The sequence below is a fragment of the Balaenoptera ricei genome, chromosome 9, assembly GCF_028023285.1.
Source record: "Balaenoptera ricei isolate mBalRic1 chromosome 9, mBalRic1.hap2, whole genome shotgun sequence".
In the NCBI taxonomy this organism is placed as follows: domain Eukaryota; kingdom Metazoa; phylum Chordata; class Mammalia; order Artiodactyla; family Balaenopteridae; genus Balaenoptera; species Balaenoptera ricei.
This window is the reverse complement of record NC_082647.1, coordinates 49,032,719-49,046,282: the sequence shown is the minus strand read 5'-3', so window position 1 is coordinate 49,046,282 and position 13,564 is coordinate 49,032,719. Positions and strand designations below refer to the sequence as shown.

General features: G+C 40.5%; 1 protein-coding gene and 1 non-coding gene across 2 annotated transcripts in view; both read right to left on the bottom strand.

Moving 5' to 3' along the window:
* JAZF1 (JAZF zinc finger 1) overlaps window positions 1-13,564 on the bottom strand; it is a 343,427-nt gene that overhangs the window by 269,066 nt on the left and 60,797 nt on the right. The gene's annotated exons all lie outside the window — the stretch shown is intronic.
* On the bottom strand, window positions 12,350-12,451 carry LOC132372245 (U6 spliceosomal RNA). The gene has a single exon (XR_009505117.1). It is a non-coding gene; the product is annotated as a U6 spliceosomal RNA (small nuclear RNA).

The window sequence follows — 13,564 nt, the reverse complement described above, 5'->3', positions numbered from 1 at the left end:
CTTCATAGAAGTTTCACTACCCAACATAACTTGTACTTCACTCGCTTCATTTATTTATGGTCTATCTCCCCACAGCTAATATATAAGTTCCACAAAGGCAGAAATTTTTTATTGTTTTGCTCCTGACCTTGTACCTAGAACAGAGCCTGGCACATAACAGGCACTGAATAAATATTTATTGAATAAATAAATAGGATTAAAAGGTACCTGTCCTTACCTCTCTCAGAGTTACATAAGGAACACATGAACATCAGGAATGTGAAAGTAACTACTGAATAATTTGACACTTAGATCAATATGTGGATGGTGTTATTATTATCATTTCTATTATATTGAAGATATGTCCCAAATCTTGCCAGATATGGCCTGAATTAGTCATGCTTGAAACTTGAACTACGATTCCCCACCTCCTTTTTAACTTATCTGTTTCAGTACAAAGGTGGTGATAGGAAATTCCCACAACGCTAGGATTCTGTAAAGGATTAGGTTCATAGATCCACTCAATGTCTAACCCTACAAATGATTATCTTAATCACAAGTTGGGATTTTCGTCTTCCATTGGAGAAGAATATGGAAAGAGAGAAGAAGAGATTAAAAGATTAAGTGTGATCACTTAAGAGTCCAGAGAGTGCCTGATTTCCCTTTATTGTGTATCAGAACCCTGATGACACAGCCATGTCTCACCCAGGGTAGATTTCTGTGCAAACTCTCAATGGACAGAAGCTTGGGTTCTGTTCAATGATCTCCATCTGGAAACTAAGAGTATATAAAACACTCTATTAACACCAGGAAATACAGAAAACAGCATGTTTCATGATGATACACCCAGAATTACTTTAGGAGGCACCAAACAGAAATGACACTGAGTTAGAACACTCTTCTCAACGCAGATGCCACACAGTCAAGCAGAGAACTCAGTTGGAAGACAGATTTACTAACCTATATTCCATCTTGGCTGGAATGATTGTTTAAAGCTCCTCTTTATGAGTTCCAAAAAAACCATAGCCCTTTAGAGGCCAATAATAGTAGCTTTTACTTGCAAAACTAACATTTACTCACTGCAGCTAAACTGCAAAGCATTATGAATCCTGGAGAGCAAGGTAATTAATCTAATTTAGCTGAACACATAAGGGTTTTCAAGTGGATAAAACTGCATTGTGGGACACCTGAGCCCAGCAGCAGTGCCTGCTCCATTCAGGGAGCAGGCAGAGGTGAGAGTAAGCCAGTCCTACAGAGCTCAGCCTTGAGTTTTCCAAGACGATTCCCTTCATCAGACCCTCCAGCCCCTTTAGAAAAAAGCAACTTATAAAATTATATCCTATTAAAGACCCTAACATCAAAGTCAGAAAACTGACCGATTTAAGACTTAATCAGCTTAATTGTGAGATTCTGCTTGTCAGCAACATACCAAGACTGTCTTGTTCCTTTCACATCATGACATGGAGGCTTCATTACTCAAGAAGCGGGAGGAAGGAGAGAATCAATCAGAAAGAATTACACAAGTTGCTACAGAGAAGGCTTTCAGTTTTCACTTTATGTGAGTGACTCACTCCGTGAGAATACTGCAACTCATCCTCATCAAACTCGGCTTCTTTTTCCTTCATTAAAAACAAAACAAATGGGACTTCCCTGGTGACACAGTGGTTAAGACTCCACACTCCCAAGGCAGGGGGCCCGAGTTCGATCCCTGGTCAGGGAAATAGGTCCCACATGCATGCCACACCTAAGAGTTCACATGCCGCAACTAAGGAGCCCGCCTGCCACAACTAAGACCTGGCCCAACCAAATAAATAAATAAATAAAATATTAAAAAAACAAAACAAACAACAACAAAATAACCCAAATTATTTTGTATCTGGACTCTCTTCCAGAAGTAACAACGCAGTCCCAAGAAGGATCAGCTGGAAGGGGGAACTGTTGTAAGGATGACACACAGGCTTGCTCATGATTCATTCTGCTAGGACCCAATCCAAGCACACTCGGAGGTTTTCAGCAGGTATCAAGAATAATCTTGCCTATGGATGGTGTCTTACATCTTACACTTTACTTCGGCGTACAACATGCTTTACATAATCTAGCAAAACTAGAGAAAAATAAATGAATCCATATCAGGGACTTCCCTGGTGGCACAGTGGTTAAGAATCCACCTGCCAATGCAGGGGACACGGGTTCAAGCCCTGGTTCGGGAAGATCTCACATGCCGCAGAGCAACTAAGCCCATGCTCCAACTACTGAGCCTACACTCTAGAGCCTGTGAGCCATAACTACTGAGCCCACGTGCTACAACTACTGAAGCCCGTGTGCCTAGAGCCCATGCTCTGCAATGAGAGAAGCCAAGGCAATGAGAAGCCCGTGCACTAAAACGAAGAGTAGCCCCCGCTCGCTGCAACCAGAGAAAGCCCGCGCACAGTGACGAAGACCCAACACGGCCATAAATAAATAAATAAATAAATAAATTTCTTAAAAAAAAAAAAATGAATCCATATCAGACCCAAGGATTACAAATACAGAAATTCCCTAGTATTGCTGATGTGATATTTTTTTCTTTCAAAGAGCAATGATTTTTTTTTTTTCACTTGCTCTTGACTCCATACTGGGTTTGATATTTTTATCACATACAAGTGAGGAAATCTGGAGTTAATGTTCCAATAGGCACTCCTTCCATCAGCTTCTCACAGAGCCTTGCACCTGGCTTGGTGCGCATCAATGCTCCCATTACGACATGTCGTCATTTCAATAAATAGAACTCAAGTGTTACAAGATAACCCCAGGTTCTGGGGAGACATGAGATCTGACACATGTGAGTACCTCATTATACATCCAGGCCTTCTGCCAAGCAGAAGGAACAGAGGGATCACCTTCTAACATAAATGTTACAGGTCTCTCTTGCTCTAAGGATCAAGTCCAGTATATTTATTTCATTTACCACATGGGTCATTTTCCCTCCACTGTAAAGGAGAATCAGTGAATAAAAGCTATGTTAGTACAGCACGATGCTTGAGAATTTTAAACAAATCAGTGAGGCAAATCAGTTATGGTTTTCATACCAAGCATACCTCCGACAGGCTCCATATAAATATTCCTTTCAGCTTAGAACACCATACATAATACCACTTTGAAATACTGTACTCCATATGACCAAGAGACAAAATTCCACTGCCTTAGGAAATACAGGCTCACATGTTTACACTTTCATCTTCCATGCAGGCCCCATGGTCTAGGGGGATAACACAGGCCTGGGATTGGAGAAACCTGTGGGGTTACAGGACTTCCTCAGTTGCTAACAGGTTTCAGGTTTGGGAAAGTTATTTAAATTATATCCCAGTTGCTTTATCTCAGAAAGAGGGAACAAAGATGACTACCAATTTCTAACTGCAGCAGAAGCAGCTAAACTTTAAGCCATTCCAAATGACTCAACCTACAAACATCAAATTAATCTGTCACCTAAATCTCCCAGTCTTACAGGTGTGCCTTATAATTTGTCCCTCAAGTACCAACCAACCCACACACCTTCCACAAGAGTAGGTTTCCAGCTCTTACTGAGTGAAGTGTCTTGAGGCATTTCTCATCATGTGCAGTGTTCTACAACCAGTCCCTTGAAGCACTTCTATACATTCAAAAACCACATCCATACTAGGCAAAGGTTAAACCACAGAGTAGCTGAGCTAAGTCGCCTGCAGAAAACGGAAGCAGGAGTCATGCTCGTCTCTGTGCCAGGTGACCTAGAGTAAAAAAAAGGGCTTTGGAGGGCAGAGAATCTTCTGACACCTGTAGTCACTGTGCTCTGCACACCACAGTGATGAAACCTCAGCTGGGGATGTGTTTCATGATATACAGCATGAAAGAGCCAGGAACATAGGATCTAATGTTTCAATTGTCCTCATAAACCAAAAATTACACTGCATCTGTGAAAGCCAGAGACCACGACCACCCACAGTCGACCAGCAGAGACCAGACAAGATACAAGATTAAGTAAAATGTCATTAAGGTACACAAACAAAGGAGGAATAAAGGACATAGTGACTCCACAGGTTACAATATTATCAGAACAAAATGCCATTCTATAGTGGTTCAAAGGAAAGAATACACGGAGTCACTGTTACCATCACTGGACACACACACACATCTAACTTAGTTTACTGTCAAAGAACGCATACAAAGCTCCACTTTCCAGATCCTAAAATAGAACTAAAACAATTTCATAGAGGTAATTTATTAAACTAGCAGTGACCTTCAAATTAAAACATAGGAGACATAAGACTAAAGGCTTTTACATCACATCTTACCAGGCACATCTCACTTTCCTGCGCTAGACAAACACATACTCTTGGCGGGGGGGGGGGGGGGGTGGGGGGTGGGCGGTGTTAAACCATGCCCTCCCCAGACTGCAGAGGTTCACTTGGGTGGGACGCAGTGACTCTCTTCTTCAGAGGACAGGCTTTTTCAAGGCAGAGTGATAGTTAACCTGAGCTCACTTCTGCCACTGGTTATCTACATCATTTCTACTGCATCCATTTATCAATTCAACAAACATTTATTCAACGCCTACTCTGTGCCAGGTCCTGTGCTCTCAGCATCGCTTCTTCCTAGCAGACAGAGGTGTACCCAGGCCCGATTAATTTCTTGGCTGGATTAACTTTCCAAACTCCCTTCGTGTTTACCTTTCCAGCAATGCCAAATTCATTCAGTGCCTAAGGTCACCAGCATCCTAGTTTCGTGATGCTCCTTTAATTACATTTTGGTGGCAAGAGAGCCCATTCCCTTGGCTTCCAAGCTCATCTCTCTAGATAATCCAACCAGCTCATGTTCTGTCTTCCCTCTTCCCTGCCGGTTCTATCCGTTCCTCTAATATTAACTTACTCAGTACCTCGTTGATCTAATAATCCCATGATGAGGTGCCTTGATCTATAAGGGCTCATCCCTTTCCTTATTCAGGCAACTCTGATATCCTACCTTCCCTACATAATTCATCTGAAAATAATCTAATCTCTATCTGTATCAATCACCTCCTCATGAAAAAGTGTCAATAATAATAGCACTGACCACTTCGTAATACACTTCCAATTACACCATCTCAATTAAGCCTCACCAACACTGTGAAATAGCCAGTACTTCACTCATTTTACACATGAGGAAACCAAATAATGAAGAGAGAAGCAACCAAGTCCAATGAGACAGGAATTTGAGGCCTGGAATCTTAAAATGGCCTAAGGGAATTTAAAAGAGTAGGATTCAGCAAGGAGTTGTCAGGAAAGAGCCTGGAATGAAGCTGCAAAGGTTAAATTACAAAGTATACGAGGTATTTTTTAAGGAACACTTGCACATCACACATGTTAATCAGTAAAAAAGGAAAACATCCATTTGGCTCTTCAAGAGTTAGAATTTTAAAAGAAGCATGATCAAGAGGGGAAAAAAATTGACTACAAAGAATTATAAAGCTTAAAAAAAAAAGAGAGAGCAAGGATTCCAGGATTCTCAGACAAAGAAAGTGGAGTTCTGTCAACAAGGTGAGAGAAGAACCTATTTTTCTGCCCCAATGTCCCAAAAGATTAAGATCTGGTGGGTGACGTACCCACATGCTGACCACAGAGGTGGCCAAACTTTCAGTTACCTGAACTCACTCACGCTCATACCCACGAGCCTCGCTTGGCAGGACCGTTCAATTCCACCCAAAAGTTTTCTCCTTGTGAGGAGCACAGTAGAAAACACAATCGGTAAGAAAATTTTTTAAAAAGTAGAGCGGGATAATTTCCTGTGATCCACTCAACAAGATGGACCAATGTTCTGATTTTCTTGACTACAGCTTCCCAAAGGCCCTACTGCAATGGACAGCTACATCTGGTTGAAGAAAGTAGGGAACTGATAGTCAATCTCAGCCTAGTTTGTATTTGATAACAATCTGTGTATCAAAGTATTCATAGACAAAGGGATATTCTGTTGTTTTTCTATTTAGCTAAAAAATGCCAATGCTTTTACTATTTGACTACTGGAGATACTTCCCTTTAGGGTTTTGTTGTGTCAGGATTTTGTTTTGTTTTGTTTGTTTCTTCATTTGTTCATTTCATTCATTCATTTCATTCATTCATCAAGCTTTTCATTGAAGTAGAATGTACGATACAGGATTATCATACATGCAGTACAGGTTTTGTGATAAAGTTTAAAACTAGGCCTTTATAAAATACCATTCCTTCCTACCAGGTGACAGCTATATACCTTTGAATAAGTCACAATACTTCTTTGAAGAGGTTCCTCATTAGTAAACGAGGGATAATAGAATCTACCGATTCCATGTTAAAAGTGGTTTTCTGAAAGCCAAAACCAAATGATCAATCTGAAAGTATGTTGTAAGTATTACAGCATGGATATCTATGGATATCCTAGTGGAAACCTAGTAGAAAAAGTGTAGTCACCTTCAAGAAACTTCCTAGGAACGTGTGTGTGCATGGCATGTCACGTGCCTGTGCATGTTTTTATCGGCAGCCATAGTGGGAATGGCTTTGTGTCCTCCAAGCAGCATTATCATTACCCAGGTGCAACTATATCTCTGCAAGCATCCGAGTTCAAGGTAGAAACAGAACTTGGAGACAGTGTCTAGATACCTGACCCCAAACAGTATGATATTATGTTGCTGCCATACCAACATCTATTTCTAGCATTCCGACTCTAGACCTCTTTTTTCACTCTGCTCTTGTTCCAACAGCTTCAATGGTGGAGAAGATACCTGAAATGTCCCAAGCTGTGATTTTGTGATCAGGGAGTATCATCATCTCCACCCTGCCGGTGACCAAAAGCTGTCTGAGAGTCACTTAAAACAACTACCGCTAGGAAAGAACTTTCGAAAGGAAACCCTAGTGGCTTCCAAATTGGCAACTTGAAGGAACCAAAAGTTAGTGAAAAAGTCACATAACAACTAAGGGCAATTTTATCAGCCTCGTTCAATGAAGCAAAACTTGGACAAAAAAACCTCATTATTCAAACCAGATGCTGATTTTGTAACATTTACTTCAATGGTGAACTGTTTCAATTTTCTCTTATTTTGAATATGTAATATAAAGCAGGCAAATCACTACATTAATAAAGGCACACCTGAAGTTTATAAAGTCAGTTTGAAAAAGAACTGAATGTAGGAAACCCGTTTTCAAAAGTTTATTGCCAGGAGCATTTTTTTCTTTTTTAATCATGTGACAAAAGAAGTGCAATAATGGGTTTAAGACAAGATCAATTATGGGCAGCAATGAAATTACCCTTTAATGATGATTAGCCCCAAATCTTGATTACTGTCAGTTCCAATTATCTGGTCACAAGGCACACAAAGTGCTGTGTTCCTCCATCTCAAACAAGAATGAAGGATGGGCCTTCAAGGTGAGGAGTCACATAAGACAAGGAGGCAGAGGAGGCTGACCACACAGACCCCAAGTGCCTAAGAGAAAGCAAAATGTTTATAAGAATGTTTACTAAGCACCAAAGTTACTTTTTTAAAAAACCTGATAATCTCCCTCTTTAAAATGATGATTCTCTCTCTCTTGTCCAAAGAATGAGGAGGAAACAGATCTCAACTCCAGAAAAAAAGTGAGCATCTCTGGTGACAGATGCAGCTGGGTGGGTCCTGGGAGAATGTGCGAGCAGACCATGGGGAGCCCAGAAAGAAGACTGTTCCCTTGGGACATAATCCCAAAGGGAAAGGGGAACACTCCTTGGATTCGGGGCTATTCAGAGGTGGCAGAGCCCAGCTGTGCATTTTCCAGGGTCTCAGAGTTGGGCACAGTGAAATGCTACCCTACAAACAACGCAGCCTAACCACCAGGGGACATTTCCGCTGTTTTCTGGAGACAGAACCAGAGCATTTTAGAGATGGGAAAGATCAACACCTTCATTTTACAAACGAGGAGACTCAGGACCAAGGAGGTAGAATGAATGGGACTAACTAACGGTAAAGCCAGTTCTCCAAGCAGGCATCCTGACCCCTAACCCCCTGCCCCCGCTCAGATGACCGTGAGGCTCTGAAGAGCAGTTTCTAAGGATTGCCACTGTCCAGCAGTCACTGCAGCCCGTCACAGTTAGGGAAGGTCACACTCCTCTTCCGCCTTGGGTGTGCTCACGTGGCGATTCAACATCAGACAGGTGCAAAAGAAAATCGACATTCTCATTGGAGCTATAAATACTATTTATCAAAACCTAGCATGGTCCAGGAGCCATATTAGCACCAGTGTTCATTCTCCTTGCAATGCTCACAACCCAGGAGGTGTTTATAACCTCATGTTACTGAAAAATGAGGCTTAGAGAGGTGACGTAACTTGTTTATGCTCACACCACTAGGTAAGTGGCAATCCTGGCTTCAGACCAGTTTTTCTAGCCCCCTGGAAACACTGTGCTTCCTACTACACCACCAGCCCTCCAAGTTTTGCAAAAGAAAGCATTCCCCATCCAACTGATTATGACAGCGGCACAAGAAGCTTTGTCTAGTGAAAATATCTGAATTGTAATATAAGAAACAAATGGATCCTGAACAATGGTAAGAAAGCTTCTAAAATCTGGGTTAAACATGAGTCTTCTGGTGACTTAACTAAGGAGAGAAGTTTCCTGCAAAATTCCAAGTTTTTCCTTCCTAAAATCTTTGTTCCACCAATCCTGGATATTCTGTTTATTACTCTTATTTTCTCTTTCAAGCAAAAGCTTAAGACCCCACAAGCAGATGAGGACAACGGGAATTTTAAAAAGCAGATAAGATGGTCACCAAAGTAAGATTGACAGGGCCATGGAATAATGGAGAAATTCATTATTATTCTAACTCATAGCCTTCTTGTGGCCAGCCAGCCTCCACCCGTGCTTTCACCTTCTGCCAACCACCTGCCACCCTCACCTTCTGCAAACACAGGCACTTGGCCAGCCTGGAGATTTCTGTTCTCTGACTGAACAAACACCTCTCACCTTCCAGTCTGAACACAACCCTGAAACCACAACTCATGGTGGGTTTGGTGCTACTGACATCTTTGCAGTTTGTAGTCTTCTGCCTATAAGAAGGCTGACCTGTTTAAAGCTAGAACATTCCAAAGAGGTCTATTCTTTTTTTTTTTTTTATTGAAGTACAGTTGATTTACAATGTTGTGTTAGTTTCAGGTGTACAGCAAAGTGATTCAGTTATACATATGTATATATCTATTCTTTTTCAGATTTTTTTCCATTATAGGTTATTACAAGATACTGAATATAGTTCCCTGTGCTATATAGTAAGTCCTTGTTATTTACCCATTTTATATACAGTAGTGTGTATATGTTAATCCCAACCTCCTAATTTATCCTTTCCCCCCGCTTCCCCCTTTGGTAACAGTAAGCTTGTTTGCTATGCAAAGAGGTTTATCTCTAACCAAGAGAAGACCTGCAGGGTTTGAGCCTGCTTTCCTCAATACACAGGCCAGGCAGGTAAATGGGTGTGCTCTCAACAAAACACAACCAACCTCATTTTCCTAGTGACTTTTTGGAGTTTATTTACTGGCAGTTTCAGGTTCTGGAAACACAAAAACAATTGGTTCTGCCCTCCAGGAGCTCACAGTCTGGTGAGGGTGACAATACCCTTGAAAAGATGAACGGTGGTATCAGGTGATGAGCGTGAGAACACGCAGGTATACCAAATACTATAAAGAAACAGGACGACCGAACCAGGGAAGCGTCATCAAAGAAGGGACCACATGAATTGGGTTTATAAGACAAGTAGGAGTTTTCAAGGCCAAGAAATGGAGGTTCAGGACCATTGCAAGCAGGGACTGTACATTCAAAGGCTCATATTTACGAAGAGGCCTGCAGTCTGGGGAGTGAAGAGAAGCAGTGTTTATTCACGAGGGAGGTAGGGAACGGGTAAAGGAAGCATCTCAGACTATTACAAAGGGTCTCTATAGGCTTGTAAGAGTCAGCGAAGGTTTTAAAGCATGATTAGCTTTTTTTTTTTTTTTTAAAGAAAGTAATTCTGGCAGACATGGCCAAGTGTGGACAGGACTCTAAATCAGTGCTGTACAAAAAAAACAAAATGCGAGCCACAGAGCCAAGCCACATATGTAATTTTAAATTTTCTAGGAGCCACACTTAAGGTAAGAAAAAACAAGGGAAATTAATTTAATAATATATTTTAACCCCCTTAATCCAAACTGTTATCATTCACTATTATCTGTCAATATTTTGAAAATTATTAATGTGATAGTGAGATGGTTTACATTCTTCTTTTCTCATGCTAAGTCTTTAAATCTGGCACACTTACAGGTCATCTCAATTTGGAAGAGCCGCATTTCAAGCGCTCAAAAGCCAGATGTGGTGAGTGGTTACCATACTAGACAGCACAGCTCCAGATAAATCACATACAAGACCCACTTAGCAGGCTGTAGCCAAGAGTCCAAACAAGAGATGATAAATGTCTGGGGAGCTATTTCCAGCCCTTGGACATATGCTAAACTGCCATTGAAATGCAATTTTACAAACATGTAACTTATTTTTTGTTTTGGATAATAATTCACATGATTCACAAATAAAAATAATACAGCAAACAGTGCTACCCTCACCCTTTTTCTGTCCACCCCCCCACCCTCTCATTAAAGAGAACCATTTTATTAAGTTTCTTTTTTCTGTTTGCTTATCCTTTCAGTATTTCTTCATGCAGATATGAATGTAGACTCATACTGTGTCCCCTTTCTACACCAAAGGTAGCACACTACCTACTCTGTTCTACACCTTGCTTTTTTCATTTTAATAATATATCTTGGAGATCTTTCCATATCACTGCATGAAGAGTTTCCATGTTCTCTTTAAATGCTACACAATATTCAGTTGTATGGATGATTCACAGTTTATTTCACTGGTCTCCTACTAATGGATATTTGAATTGTTTCCAATCTTTTCTATTATAAACAATGGACTAATGAAAAACCTCGTACATACGTCACTTTATATGTATTCAGGGGTACCTGCAGGGAAAAAGTACCAGAGCCAGATTGCTGGGTCAAAGGGTAACTGCATTTGTAATCTTGACACAGCTAAATTGGCCTGCATAAGGGTTGTGCAATTTTGTACTCTCAGGAGAAGTACGGTGCACATCTGGTCAACAATGTACGATTATCACATTTCAGAATTTTTGCCAATCCAATGAAGTAAAAAGTGCTATTTAGTTTAAATTTGCATTTCTCTTACTATGTCTGAGTCTGAAGATCTTTTATTTGGTTTAGAGACAATCTATATTTCTTGTTCTGTGAATCATATGTTTGTGTCCTTTGCCTATTTTTCTACTGGTTTGCCAGTCATTTTCTTATTCATTTGTAGGAGCTCTTTATATAGAGAGATTAGCCCTTTGGCAACTGTAAATTTCTTCCCTCAACTATTATTTGTCTTTTGAATTTACTTATTGTGTTTTTTACCAGGTAAAATTTTTTAATCTGAATTTAGTCTAATTTATCAATCTTTTTCTTTTCTGGTTTCTGAATTTTGAGTCATAGTTTAAAAGGCTTAACTTTTAACTTCAAAGTTAAAAGGAATTTACACGTTTCTTCCAGTCCTTTCATTTTAAGCAGATATGAATATATATTCATATTTTGAAATCCTTGTTAAAAATATCATTTTTGACTTTTTCCAAATGAAGTAGACCAGACCATTTTATGAATGCCTTCCTGATTTCTCCCTCCTTTCTTTTCGTAATTCTTTTGAATATCACACTGATCATCATATAAATTGAACTGGTCAAGATGGAATTTATTTGAACAGTATGAGATATAGAAATAACTTCATCTTTCTCCAGATAGCTACCCATTTGGTCCAAGACCATACACTAAAAATTTCATCACTACCCCACTGGAACCATAATTTTAAAATACTTTTCTATTTTTATAGACAGCAACCTGGATTTTTATAAACTCATGGTTCTTATTCTCTAGTCTAGACATTACAGAGGTAAATACAAGTTATGATCTTCACTTATTTACAGGAACTGCCAAGTTTTGTAAAAACTGCATTCATACAGCAGTATCTTTACTCCCGCGTCATCCTCAATAGCTTTTCAGCAGACGCTTGACCTGAAGAGATATACAGACACAAACTGCCACTGAGAAATTTACAATTGCGAGGCTGCCAAATTGTTTTTTGCGAGTCATTTGTTTAAAAGGAAGCAGCACACCACAAGTAAAGTTTGGCAAAACTCTCATCAGTGACAAAATTCTGGTTTATCCAAGTTCATTTTAGGTAATCACCAGTGTGATATTCAAAAGATTTATGAAAAACAAAGAAAGGAGGAAGAAAAGAGAGGGCGGTTCAGAAGATATCTGGTCCACCTGAGTTGGAAAAGTGAAAACTGATTTTTTTTTTTTGAGTTTTCATAAAGATACATAAATGCTTCATGAATTTGTGTGTCATCCTTGCACAGGGCATGCTAACCTCCTCTGTATCATTCCATTTTAGTATGTGTGCTGCCGAAATGAGCGTGGAAAATATTCTTTAACAAGGATTTTAAATTCCCAATTAATTCTATTCAGAAGTTTCTAGTAAACCAGAACTTTTAAAGTAAAAATGAGAAAGGTATAGTATTCTATAGGTATTCTATGTCCTTTTGTTCCAATATTAATTCACATCTTCTATATTAGCATCTGTCAAGTTGTATTCAATAAATGCATACTGTATATTGTCATTTGAGGTTGTGAAATTAGTCATTATAGCTCAGTTTCTAAGAGAGATTTAGACACACACACAGAGTTTTGAGCAGCATACCCTTCAAAAATAGAAAGGAGATCAGTTCCTATAGAGGATGCTCATGTATTTGACACAAATTATAGCGTTTCACATAGGGGATAACAGTACCAGAAAAATAACAATGGCAACAGAATGCTCCGACATAAGTAATAGAGGAAATGCTGGGGAAGTGGGCCAGGAGAATCCTGAGAAGTCAAAACTCCCCAGACGAGAACAGAGCATAGCTTCCAAGATGTCTGTGATGTTTCTAAAAGAAAGAGTCGGGGTCTTCCAAGGTGGTGCAGTGGTTAAGAATCTGCCTGCCCAATGCAGGGGACACGGGTTCAAGCCCTGGTCCGGGAAGATCCCACATGCCATGGGGCAACTAAGCCCATGCGCCACGACTACTGAGCCTGCGCTCTAGACCCTACGAGCCACAACTACTGAGCCCACGCGCCACATCTACTGAAGCCCCCGTGCTCTAGAGCCCGTGCTCCGCAACAAGAGACGCCATGGCAATGAGAAGCCCGCGCACCGCAACGAAGAGAAGCCCCCGCTCGCTGCAACTAGAGAAAGCTCACGTGCAGCAACGAAGACCCAATGCAGCCAAAAATAATAAATAAATAAAAATAATTTAAAAAAAAAAAAAGAAAGAAAGAAAGAGTCGGGGTAGAAGCCACCAGTCCTGTGAACAGAGGCCGTGGCTGTGCTCCTCCCGGGATGGCCTCCCTGTCTCCCCATCTTCCCCCCCGCTCACCCCGCGTCCCCTGAGCCACTGCTTCTCCAGTCAACAACTCACAAACCTGATCTCCAGCCCTGAGACAACGCTCTTGAATTGCAACCTTTTTTCAACTTGCGAGCACCTCAT